We start from the raw sequence: 12,150 nt of genomic DNA on the forward strand, positions 1-12,150 counted from the left end.
GGTGTGAGGTGATACCTCATTGTAGTTTTGATCTGCATTTCTCTAATGATTAGTGACAGCATCAGGTCTTTGAGCATGGGGCTTGATGACTGAAGTGCTGTCCTTTTTTGAGCCATACCTGTAACTCATCCTTTCCATAGTGGGTTTGTTTTTTCTGTTGTTTTTTGTTTTTTGGGTTTTTTTCTAATCAATAGCGAGAAAACTCATGACATTTGCAAAACAATCTGAGTGTAGAATCTTTCAGGTTTTGACCACACCTGATCTACAGCAAACTGATTTTCAGTGACTTCCTTTTATTGGGTCTTTCCAAAGCACCCTCCTTCATTTTCATGAGAAAAAAGCCCCTCTCACTGCAGTTCTATTTCACTGATTAATGTGACATTTACGTGTGTTATATGAGTATAGTAACAAGTAAAACTGGTGTGAACCAGTTCTGGGAACCTGCAAGGTCACCTTCTGGCTAGCGTGGGTCTCAGCAGTGGGGACCACGGCCCTGCAGTCTGTTTTACGAAGGGGACAAGGGAGAGTTGTGACGAGCAGTGACGTGGAGGGTACATGACAGAGCTTGTGAGGGACAGGTTATGGGAAAACACAAATATCGGAAGCAAACGCCTGGAAATCTTCCCTTGTCCTGTGACATCAGCTGGAGGCTTAGCAGGGGATTAGCAGGCGTATGCGGCGGTCTTGCTGGCTACAGCCTAAGGGTGAGCAGCTCGGGGCCCGCACAGCAGGCCCAGCTCTGCACACCCATTCTCCAGGCCCTGCTTGGTTGGCCTAGTCAGCCTGGGGCCTGTGGGCAGAGGTCAGACAGCTGCGAGCTCTGAGCGAGCCCCATGTATGATGACCCCGCCCTTCTCTCCAGTCTCTAGAGGTAGAAGCAGCCGTTCACAACAGGTCCGGTCTAGAACTGGCAGAGCTGCGTCTCTCTCGGCCTTTCTCCTGGGCCTTCTCTTGGTGGCGTGCCCGGGGGGAGGCGGGGAGGCCCACGGTTAGCTCTGCCCTGCTGCCCACAAGGAACCAGGCTGCAGCCTGCCTGTGCAAGGAGCTTCCAGGACCTTCAGCCACTCGCTCCTGGCTGTATCAGGGAGCACCAGTCATGCCAGCCCAGCTGGGTCCCCCTCGAGTGGCCTGGCAGGTCCAGCCATTGCTGCACGGCCGTGAGGGCTGCCCCTCAGGCCCTGGACTGCAGCCCCAAAGTGCCTCCCAGAGGCTGGCGCTCTGATGGTGAGGCCACCTGCGGAATCTATCCATTCTGACCCCGAAGACTCCCTTTTTAGGTCACGTTAGTGGTTTCTAAGGAAGTCAGAAGCTGTTGTTCAGATGGTGTCCAGTGACAAATCCAAATATCTCATATTCTTGTGCCCCTTCAAATACTAGCAAATCGGAAGCGCTGGTGAGGTCCCCAGCTGGCTAAGCTCTGGGTACGAGAGTCTAAGATGAACGGACCCAGGGCTGCTCTTTAAAATCCATGGAGAAATTCCAGCATCATCGGAATTTTGGTCACACATATCCTGGATTCCGTGAGTTTGCATTTTCTTCCTCCCCCGTGCCTTTGAACAGTTTTATTTTGTACGGTCAACTGAATGCTCTTTGTAGTTCAGGAAGTGCTCACTAGCCTGTATTTTCTAGAGACTCCCGAGGATGGTCTTTCTTATGAAATTAAATCTGAAAATTTAATTGAGCAAGAGTGTCCTATTAGCAACGGTCTAGGGAATGGTGTTCAGAAAGAATCAATTGTCTATTCTTTTATTTGGCAGAGAATTAAAATACCCACGTGGGAGTTTACTAAAAAAGTTGCAGCTGACCCTTTTTATTTTATTTTATTTGTTTATTTTTTTGGCTGTGCTGTGCAACTTGTGAGATCTTAGTTCCCCGATCAAGGGTAAAACCCAGGCCCTCGGTGGTGAAAGCGCGGAGTCCTAACCCCTGGACCGCCAGGGAATTCTCACAGCTGACCCTGAATATAGCTTCCCTGGCAAGTTCTGCTAAATTACGTGCTATTAAGTGGCACTTATTATGAATGCCTTATCTCCCAACATAACAAGTGCCTGCCCTCAGTAATGGAGTGTATTTTCATATCTAATTCCTTTAGTTAGCCCTAGTGGAATATCAGACATGGTAGATGCCCGTTAGTTTTTTCAAACATTATCTTAAATATTATCTAGTGTACCTATTAATCTCTACCAACTATGGTAAAGTAAGTAAGAAGAAAATTGAGTAGCCTTCTTTTTGTACTGAGTCAATGAGAAGCTATTTCATTGGGGAGCTTGGAGAGGTCTGTGTAGCTCGTGTATATAAAGGAATAGAGACTTAGGGATCTGGGTGAAGATTGTTCATAACGACTGCTTTAAAAAATCTGGAGTTAGGTCCAGGCTCAGTTTTCTGCTCTTAGTACAGTTTTATGGTACTTTTTTTTTAAAAAAGAAATACTCTATCTTTATTTTTTCTTGGCCGTGCTGCGCAGCTTGCGGGATCTTAGTTCCCCGACCAGGGATTGAACCTGCGCCCTTGGCAGTGAAAGTGCGGAGTCCTAACCACTGGACCGCCAGGGAAGTCCCTGTCCTACATCTTTTTGATTCTCCCCTTGGTAGAATGAGACAAGTCATCAACCTCTGTAAAATATGTAGTCTGGGGTCCTGAGGTCAGTGTCCAGTTAAAATCCCACTTGGCCTGGCCTGGCTCTTGACCTGAAGAATTACAATTTTCACACAAGTAAAAATAATGATCTAAAACATTAGCTTAGGGCTTCCCTGGTGGCGCAGTGGTTCAGAATCCGCCTGCCGACGCAGGGGACACGGGTTCGTGCCCCGGTCCGGGAGGATCCTACATGCCGCGGAGCGGCTGGGCCCGTGAGCCGTGGCCGCTGAGCCTGCGCGTCCGGAGCCTGTGCTCCGCGACGGGAGAGGCCACAACAGTGAGAGGCCCTTGTACCGCCAAAAAATAAAATAAAATAAAAAAAAAATAAAAAATAAAACATTAGCTTACTCTTCCTGCTCATTGACTATTACAAATGCCATTAAAAACTAAAATCTGAAAAAATGGAAAAGATTACTGAGCTCTGTTCAGTGACCTACTTTTTCCACCAGTGGTTGTCACGAACCAGTGCTGTTCCTGTCCCTGAGAGGCATTCGGAAGCGCCCACGAAGGTCCACACAATGCGGTTGGAATGCCACGTATTGTTGAAATGGAGCAGGACCCTATGGTGCTTCCCCCGACCCCATGTCCTCTGCCTGCCTTTTGTCTGTGGAAGAACTTTAGCCAAAGAATAAGTTTAATCCGAGAAGTGAGAAAATGCAGAAGCAAAGGAAAACAGTCAAAGGGACCAAATAATAGTTTAATCACTCAGCCTAGTCAAGGACCTTTAGTTCCTCCTCAAGGGCTATAGATACTAACCTGAGCTATATCCTGTGAGCTGTCTTATAGATACTGAAACCCTCACCAGGTGGAAGAAGTTAACTACGTGATGACCAGACTGTAGCCATGACATAAGCTGCCACAATTCCGAGAGCTGGCCTCAAAGAAATGGGAACCAACCGACCCTGGAACTGAAGATGAACTACTAAAAACAATCAAGATGACACTGATGGGCCCATCGCAGGACCGATGTCAAGATGACGGTCAGAGCTGACTGTACTGTTTCTGCATGCAGCCCCTCCCTCCGTCTATAAAAGCGCTTGCCCTCTGGTTGTGCAGGTGGGGGGAGTTGGCCTTTGGACAGGCGTCCACCCTCCCCACCCGCCCCCCGCAGTTGCCGGCATCCAAAATAAAGCCAACTTTCCTTTCCACCAACCTGGCCTCTTTATTGGCTTTTGAGTGGCGAGCAGCCGGGTGCCCACTTTCGGTTACATCATGACTTCTGGGGCTTGTGTGAAGGCCTCTTTGACTTTCCATGCTTCGCACAGCAGAGTGGGCTCCTCCCCCGGGGCGGTCTCCTCCCAGCTCCCTGGTTCCCCAGTGCACCTGTCCCACGACCCAGGGACTGCGTTTCGCACTCTACCTCTGTGACTGCAGCTCCCTTTCCTGAACGCCATTACCTGTGGGTCGTCTCATCAGCTAAGTCCCTTACTAGACCTGCTGGCCTGTAGCCGTATTCCAGACCCAGAGCCCCTGCGTGGATGACGTCCCTCGTCTGTTCTGCAGGGTCCTGTGTCCCTGCGGCCAGCACGCAGGGGCCACGTCCTGACCCAGCACCGTGCTTGATGCTGGGTGCACGGTGGAGTGAGAGCCGGGCTTGGTCTTCAGAAAACCTGTGGTTTCCTAGGGGGAGAGACAGGTAGGAAGGCAGCCACAGTGCATTCAGAGAAACAGGGCAACAGGGCAGAGGGGAGGGTCACCCAGGCTAGTCTGGGGGGAATAAGGTAGACTTGCCCAGTAATGGTTTCCTGCTTCATTACCTTTCGGGAAACTTAGGACCTCTTGGCTGTTTATTGGCTATTTTGTCTTTGCGATTTGAAATATGTTAGCCATTTCTTTCTCAGGATTTTTATTTTGTCTTTAGTACCGTGCGCTGATCCATTCTGAGGAACACCTGGTATCTGAGATGAGCCATAAAAATCTCGGTTTTTAAGACTGAAAAAAAGGACTTTTCATTAGTAAACCACTGACAGCAGAACAATAACCTTGTAAGAAAAGGAACCATTATTCATGTTTACTCGTTTAGCAAACAATTGAGTGCCGGCCCTCCATCTTAAAAGGCAAAGCCGCTGTTTGAGTGGAAAAGGCAGACAGTGTGGCAGCCCCGTCTTCAGACCTCCCTGGGGCTTCACCATCGCCCCTGTTTTACAGACAGCAGGCTGGTATGGACTGGCTGAGGAGGAAGCTTCTGCCGCTTTGGAGGGAGGCTTTTTTTTTTTTTTTTAATTTTTATTGAGGTATAGTTGATTTACAATGTTCTGTTAGTCTCAGGGGTACAGCAAAGTGACACAGTTATACATATACATGTAGCCACTCTTTTTTAGATTCTTTTCCCATATAGGCCATTACTGAGTATTGAGTAGAGTTCCCTGTGCTAGACAGTAGGCTCTCATTAGTTAGTTAGCTTTACAATGTTGTGTTAGTTTCTGCTGTACAGCAACGTGAATCAACTATACGTATACATACATCCTCTCTTTTTTGGATTTCCTTCCCATTTAGGTCACCATAGCCCTCCGTGTGGAGATAGTGCAAGATGGATTGGGTCCATGTGTTTGAGCCACTTCCCGTTTACCTGTCTCATCCTGGGTCTTTCTGTTGTCTAATTATTAGTCTGCTTCTGGCATTATCCTGCCCTTCTACTTACACATTCATGTCATTTAACAAACTTCTCCCAATCTGATAATTGCCCTGTTTCCCAAGGACTTTCTAAAGTTCAGCCTCTTCCCCAAAGCCCTAGTGACATAACAGGAGTGGATTCTTCCTTTTTTGTTGTTTTTTTAAACTTTTCCCATCCTATTTATGAGCACTGATATTGTTTAACTGAAAATAATCTATGTTTTATTTGTTCATTTAAACATTTTCCTTTCCATGCATGCCTTTTTAAAAAAAATTTCCTAATATCTAATACTTTACAGACATTATAAACTGTGAATAATTCTAGAAGTATTGAAGATTAGTTAAATTGTTTCTGATGCAGTAGTTTCACTTTGCAAATATATTTGATAAAAAACTATGGAAGTAACCATTCCATGGTTCAGAAAAGTGTAAAACATACCAATAAACAGATTTTTTACAAAGAGAAACTTTAAAAGGCGTTTGTATCTTGTGACCCAACTTAAGCAACAGGCTTTGTGGGTATTTCTGATGTCTGTCTTCAAACTAAATTATAGCAATTTATAAATCCTGTATTACACAGTTTCATTTTACAATTTCAGCTGGAATTATTTCATTTAAAAATACCACTTCACACCCTTTAGGATGACAATAATTTTTTTAAAACCCCAGAAAACAACAAGTGTTGGCAAGGATGTGGAAACATTGTAACCCTTGTGCATTGCCGGTGGGGATGTAAATGGTTCAGCTGCTGTGGAAGATAGTATGGTGGTTCTTCAAAAAACTAAACATAGATTATGATAGGATCCAGCAGTTCCACTTCTGGGTGTATACCCGAAAGAATCAAAAGCAGAGGCTCGAACAGATGCTTGTACATCAGCGTTCACGGCAACATTATTCACAGTAGCCGAAAGAGGAAACCACTCAAATGTCCATCAGTGGATGATGGATAGCAAAATGTGGTTTGTACCTACAATGGATCATTATTCAGCCTTGAAAAGGAAGGACATGTTGACACGTGCTGCAACGTGGAACATCATGCTCAGTGAAAGTAGCCAATCTCAAAAGGACAAATACGCTGCAATTCCACCTACGTAAGGGACCTAGAGTACTCACAGTCACGGAGGCGGAAAGTAGAAAGGTGGGTGTCAGGGGATGGGGGAGGGGAACTGGGGAGTTGTAATAGGTACAGAATTTCAATTTGGGAAGATGAAAAGTTCTAGAAATAGAGATAGATGGTGGCGATTTCACAGCACGGTGACTGTTCTTCATGCCACAGAACTATACACTGGAAATGGTTAAGTGGTAAATCTTATGTGTATTTTACCATAATAATGAAAAAAATAGGTTTATCAACACTGCCTGTAAATCTACAATTACCTCAAAAATAAAAAGTTTAATTTAGAAACAACTACAGATGGAAAAAATCGGTTTCCTCCCTTCACACACTTTGTTCTCCTTGTTGGCTCGTTGGTGGTTTGTTGAATGCATGTTGATGTCACAGTTGGTAGAGTGAGAAATTAACCCGCGGCTCCTAGGACATGTTCCTGCCCCGGAGTCCTAAGGTCCGGCCTCATCCACACGTCCAGTTACGGAGTGTGCCTCTCAGCCCATTTTGCCTCAGACTCGCTGAGCCCTTTGACTTCTTAAAATAAGTGCGATCAGGCCGTCAGCGCCTGTTTAAAGCTGAGCTGGGGGAGTGCAGTGAACAGCTGGGAGTTGGTTTGTGTGTGCTGGCACGGGTAGAGCAGGAACAAGGCAGGTCACCGGGCGCTGGCGTGCTCGTGTCTTCCAGGTGTACCTCGAAAGGCTTCTAACGTACGCAGAGATTGACATCTGTCCGGCCAACTGGGAGCGGATTGTTCTGGGGGCCATGCTGCTGGACTCCAAGGCGTGGGACGACCAGGCAGTAGTGGAACGTGGACCACTGCCAGATCCTGAAGGACAGCACAGTGGAGGACATGTGAGTGCGGCCGGGGGCCTCTGCAGAGGAAACCCGACCCTTTGTGGACGTGCACAGCGTGCAGTGAGTGAATGTGACTGCACGTCTGTTGTGGGCTGGCCGAGAAAGGACACGGTTGCAGATAGGATTTGCAAAAACCTGTATTTCTCATCCTGTGGGTCCCGAACAGGTCCTGGTGACACCTTCTGGTTTGTGAAACTGGTCACTGAAAATGTATTCTAGGCGAACCTTCCTTTACCTTCCTGTTCTCCGTCTATGGTGAGGCTCATCTCAGCTCTGTCCACACTGCAAACCGATGGCAGGCGGCAGACGGGCTAAAATGTTACCTGTTTCTGTTCAGCTTCAGAGAGAAGGTTTTGGCTGCTTTTGTCACATTTTGCAAGTTCACCTGCTTAAAATGAGCGTTCTGTCCCCGAGGCCCCCCCTGTGCCTCCTGGTCAGGCTGAGTGTTCTCCTCTCTCAGGGCACCGTCCTGACCTCACACTTAGCTGCATCCTGGGGGCTGGGTGTACAGGAGGTGGGGTCAGAGTCTCTCGGGAGAAAGGAGCTGTTTTGGAAACACTTAATCAGGTTGAACTTCTTACAGTTCCTTACGGTTTACAGGCCTTTCTGACACGATTCTTGCTAATATTTTTCCGGTCTTGTTTGTCTGGCTTCCTTGAGGAAGCTCTGAGCTGGAGCAGGTTCCACGGTGTCCCAGTCCACATCCACGTCCCTGGACTCAGTGACCACTACGGGGTCCTCCTCAGCCTGGCCCCCGCTTCCTCTGGTTGCTGGTTCGCTGGGCACCCCATTTTTGTGCTCCCCTGGGAGCACTTATTTGTGTTTTGGGGTCTTTTGCCAGAGCCTTTTCCTGCTGCAGACCTGTACCACTCCTTCCTGCATCTGTCATTCTTTATTATAAAAAGTAAGACAAATAGGAAGTTTTTGATAGTAAGAAAAATAAAATAAAAATATTAAAAAATTCTTGGGGCTTCCCTGGTGGCGCGGTGGTTGCGCGTCCGCCTGCCGATGCAGGGGAACCGGGTTCGCGCCCCGGTCTGGGAGGATCCCACATGCCGCGGAGCGGCTGGGCCCGTGAGCCATGGCCGCTGAGCCTGCGCGTCCGGAGCCTGTGCTCCGCAACGGGAGAGGCCACAGCAAGGGGAGGCCCGCATACCACAAAAAAAAAAAAATTCTTGATTATATTTCAAGGTGAAAACAGTTGCAAAGATAATTGTCATCCAGACAGTAAGTAGGTTGCTTCCACCTTTCAGCTGCTGTGAGTAACGCTGTCGTGAACATGAACACGGGTGTGCAGATACCTCCCTGAGGCCCTGCTCTCTGTTCTTTGGGGTCTGTGCCCAGAAGTGGGATTGCTGCTTGGTGGCTGGTCTTTAAAGTGAGTCCATTTCTCTAGAAAAGCCAACAGGCCATTAGGTGATGAAAACAACTCTCTTTACTCCATTTTACAGCTCCATTTGCAAGTTGCTAAATAGCATCAGTTCAGTTGGGTTTCTTTATTGACTTGAATTTATTTATTATAAAGCTTTACGTCAGGACTATTTCTTCGTAATTATCCCCTTGAGGGTGGTAAATCCATCAAGCCCGTTCTCTGCATCACTGTTAGTTTTCTGACGGTTTATCACATAACAAGCTGTCTGATGTCCCTGGAGGACGTACTGCTGCCATTTGAAAATTCAAATTTGGGGAATTATTTTTATTTTCTAAATCTTGCCTTAGTTTGAAAACACAGCAGCTCTAAAATCTTTATTCCCCCCCAAACTTAAACAGAAACATTCAAGAAAACAAATATTCAGAAAGGCTGTTTTTTTCTAAGGAACCCTGGGAAACCGTCACCTTGTTCAAAACCAGATTCCTCTTGACTTTAATCCTAGTTATACCCTCAACAAGAGACAGTGGTGTCTAGATACCATTTGGGGCAGGAATAGCAGACAAGTTCTCTTAACGTTTATACTAAAAGCAAGGTTTTCTTCCGGGCATTGGAGAATGGGATCTGCAGTGGCGCCTCTTGGCCACAGGGCGGCAGTCGGTCCACAGGCAGCTCCCAGGTCGTCCAGGAGAGAGCGCTTCGGCCTTAGCGGTATTTTTGACACACCCTGTTAAAATCTTACCTGAGTTCCAGTATTTCACAGGATGACCTCTTAAGTCTCACGTAAAGGAGGCATAAATACAAATAATTAAAAGTGTAAAGTTTAGCACAACACACACATCTGGGGCTTTACTCCTTTCTCGAAGCTGCATCGAAGCAGCCCCTCCGATTAAATGACCTGGATGCGCCGTCTTGGTCTCTCCCTCCGAGGCGCTCAGGCCTTCGATAACGACTTGCTGAGGTTTCTCGCTTCTGATCTGCCTGGTAGCTTCTGTCGGGGAACCAGCCACGCTGCTCACCTCCCAGCCTCCCTGCCGCCTCAGTGCTCCCGCCCCCGTTGTCATAGCAGCGCTAGGCCGGCTCAGACGGCTGGATTGGGCCCCTGGCCGGAAGCAGACGGGCTGCCCCGCCCTCCCGCCAGAAAGCAGCCCGCCCCCGCCTGGCTCCTCCCCGCCGGAGCTGGTCGCTTCCGGGGCTCAGTTTATCTCTCACTTCCGGGAAGCCTTCCCAGGATCCCTCCGCCCAGGCCGAGCTTGGTCCGCTTCTTTCAGTAACAGGAATTATGGGGCACCAACCGCATGTCAGGTGCTGAGCTGCGGCCAGGCCGCACCCTCACATGTCACGGTTTCTGGCTCCGAGGAGACAAGGCGGAGAGACTGTGATAAAGGACAGAAGTGAGCCCAGGGTGCTGCCCGGGGAGGTGGCCCAGGACCAGGGCTCGCAGACAAACCTATCGCTGAGCACGCTTCCACCGCCTCCTCCCCGCAGGAACTACCGAGAAGTAGGCCTACAGACGGGAAGTTTTCAGATGTATTCTGGCCGGCCTGGTTCGTCTTCATGCAGCTCTAAGTGGGTTGGCGCCCTTACGGACCGGGCACTGTCGTCGAGTGGTTCTCAGCGTGCGGGCAGGCCCAGAAGCAGCTCGCGGGAGTGTTAGGGATGCACGTTCTCGGGCCCACCCAGACCTGCCGGATCAGACGGGTGGGCCCAGCAGGGGGTCCTCACGTGCCCTGCAGGTGATGGGTGTGCGCTGGGGCGGAGGAACCGCCTCCCCTCCCGCCGTCCCAAGGAAGCCGGTCAGCGTGTCCCCACCGTCTCCTCCCGGGAAGGACGGTCCTCCGGGTCCTGAGGAGGCCTGTCCTCCAGGCTGCTGTCCGCCCTCACTGGACTCCACTTGACCGCTCTCGACTGCGTCTTCTGCCCCCTGTTTGAGCCGATGGTTCACGGGGAGAGGTGAGGCCAGAGCCTGCCGTGTGTGTGTGTGTGTGTTCACGCGGAGAGGTGAGGCCAGAGCCTGCCGTGTGTGTGTGTGGGGGGGTTCACGCGGAGAGGTGAGGCCAGAGCCTGCCGTGTGTGTGGGGGTGTGTGTTCACTCGGAGAGGTGAGGCCAGAGCCTGCCGCGCGCGCGCGTGTGTGTGTGTGTGTTCACGCGGAGAGGTGAGGCCAGAGCCTGCCGCGCGCGCGTGTGTGTGTGTGCGTGCGCACGCGCGCATGGACGCGCTCAGTGTCAGTGTCAGGGTCGCCCTGAAGCGCTTCCTGGTGATCATTCCAGTTAATCAGGCCTCATCCTTCCGGGCACTGGACCCGGTGGACTTGGCTGTGTCCAGCAGCCTGCCCAGGCGACCGCGGGCGGGGACGGCGGCTGAGCTGTGCGTTTCTGTCTTTCTCTGCAGGAACGAGCTGCAGCGGCAGCTCCTCGAATCGCTCCAGTTCAACATCAACGTGGCCTCCAGTGTTTATGCCAGGTATTATTTTGATCTTCATTCTCTGCCGGAAGCCAACAACCAGAGCTTCCCCTCGGAGGCCCTGAGCAGGGAGAGGGCCCACAAGCTGGAGGTAAGAGACGTCGGCGCTCCGCGGGTGCTCTGCTGCCAAGGGAGCTGTGCCTTTCAAGGTCGTTCCTGCCACTGCGTGTCGTTGTAAAATAATGACGAGGTGCCTTGGATTTCATTTGTACAGCCTCATATTTTTAATAACCTTCTTAATATCAGTTTTTATTTAGTGTGCATTGATTCTATTTTTTTTAATCAAGCAAGTTTTTTTTAAACACCTGTTTTAAAAAAATGAGCCCCCACAAAAAAGTGTTTCCCAGCATGCACTTTTGTAAGGAAAAAGATACCAGATGACCCTATGATTGGGAATCCAAAAGAGGTTTAATTCTGCTTTTATTTTTCATTTTTTCAAAGTATTTTCTTCACAGCCCTCTTAGATCAGGGGCCAGCCCTATTGGTCTTGGCCTGGGTTTCGGGCCGTCACTGTTAAGCTGTGTGACTCTTGTGTCTTATACTTGTGTGTAGCTCAGCTTTGCACTTGCACCTAGCTCTTCCCATCCGACTTTTGACGGCTGAAAGTATGGGGACAAGAAGGATCACAGGTGAGAGTTTCTGCGTCTTCATTCCAGCACCGCACGGGGAGCATGGTTCCTGCCTTGGTACCTAATGAAGGGAATGGCTGGGTGCTGGTCACGGGTCAGACGTGGGAAGGAGCAGCCAGCACGAGGGGACGGGACAGGGTTCTCGCCGTGTGACAGCCTGGAAGGCTGCCCTGTCAGTCGTTTTGATTGGAAATTATCTGTTCATGAAGTTAGTCAACACACCGAGCACGTGTATCTACCAGGCTTCGCCCATAATGCGGATAGATCAGGGCTCAAACCCGTGGCCCCTGCCCTCGTACAGCTGTATTGCTTTGGTCTGGACGATGGTTCTGACATGACAAGAAAGTAGACACATGTCTTTATCACGCTTGGGGAATGAAGCAGAGTCTCTGAGCCTGTCTCTGGAGAGGAGAATGTGTAGAAGGTTCTTCTTGAATGTCAGTGCATGGGGCTCTACAATCATTTCGTTAATGT

The 12,150-nt window shown here is 49.4% G+C and overlaps 1 pseudogene; it reads left to right on the top strand.

Moving 5' to 3' along the window:
* Positions 1–6,959: 6,959 nt before the first annotated feature.
* On the top strand, positions 6,960–11,650 carry LOC114485605 (cyclin-Y-like; annotated as a pseudogene).
* Positions 11,651–12,150: the final 500 nt, after the last annotated feature.

Source organism: Physeter macrocephalus, unplaced genomic scaffold (assembly GCF_002837175.3).
Source record: "Physeter macrocephalus isolate SW-GA unplaced genomic scaffold, ASM283717v5 random_1071, whole genome shotgun sequence".
Taxonomy (NCBI): Eukaryota; Metazoa; Chordata; class Mammalia; order Artiodactyla; family Physeteridae; genus Physeter; species Physeter macrocephalus.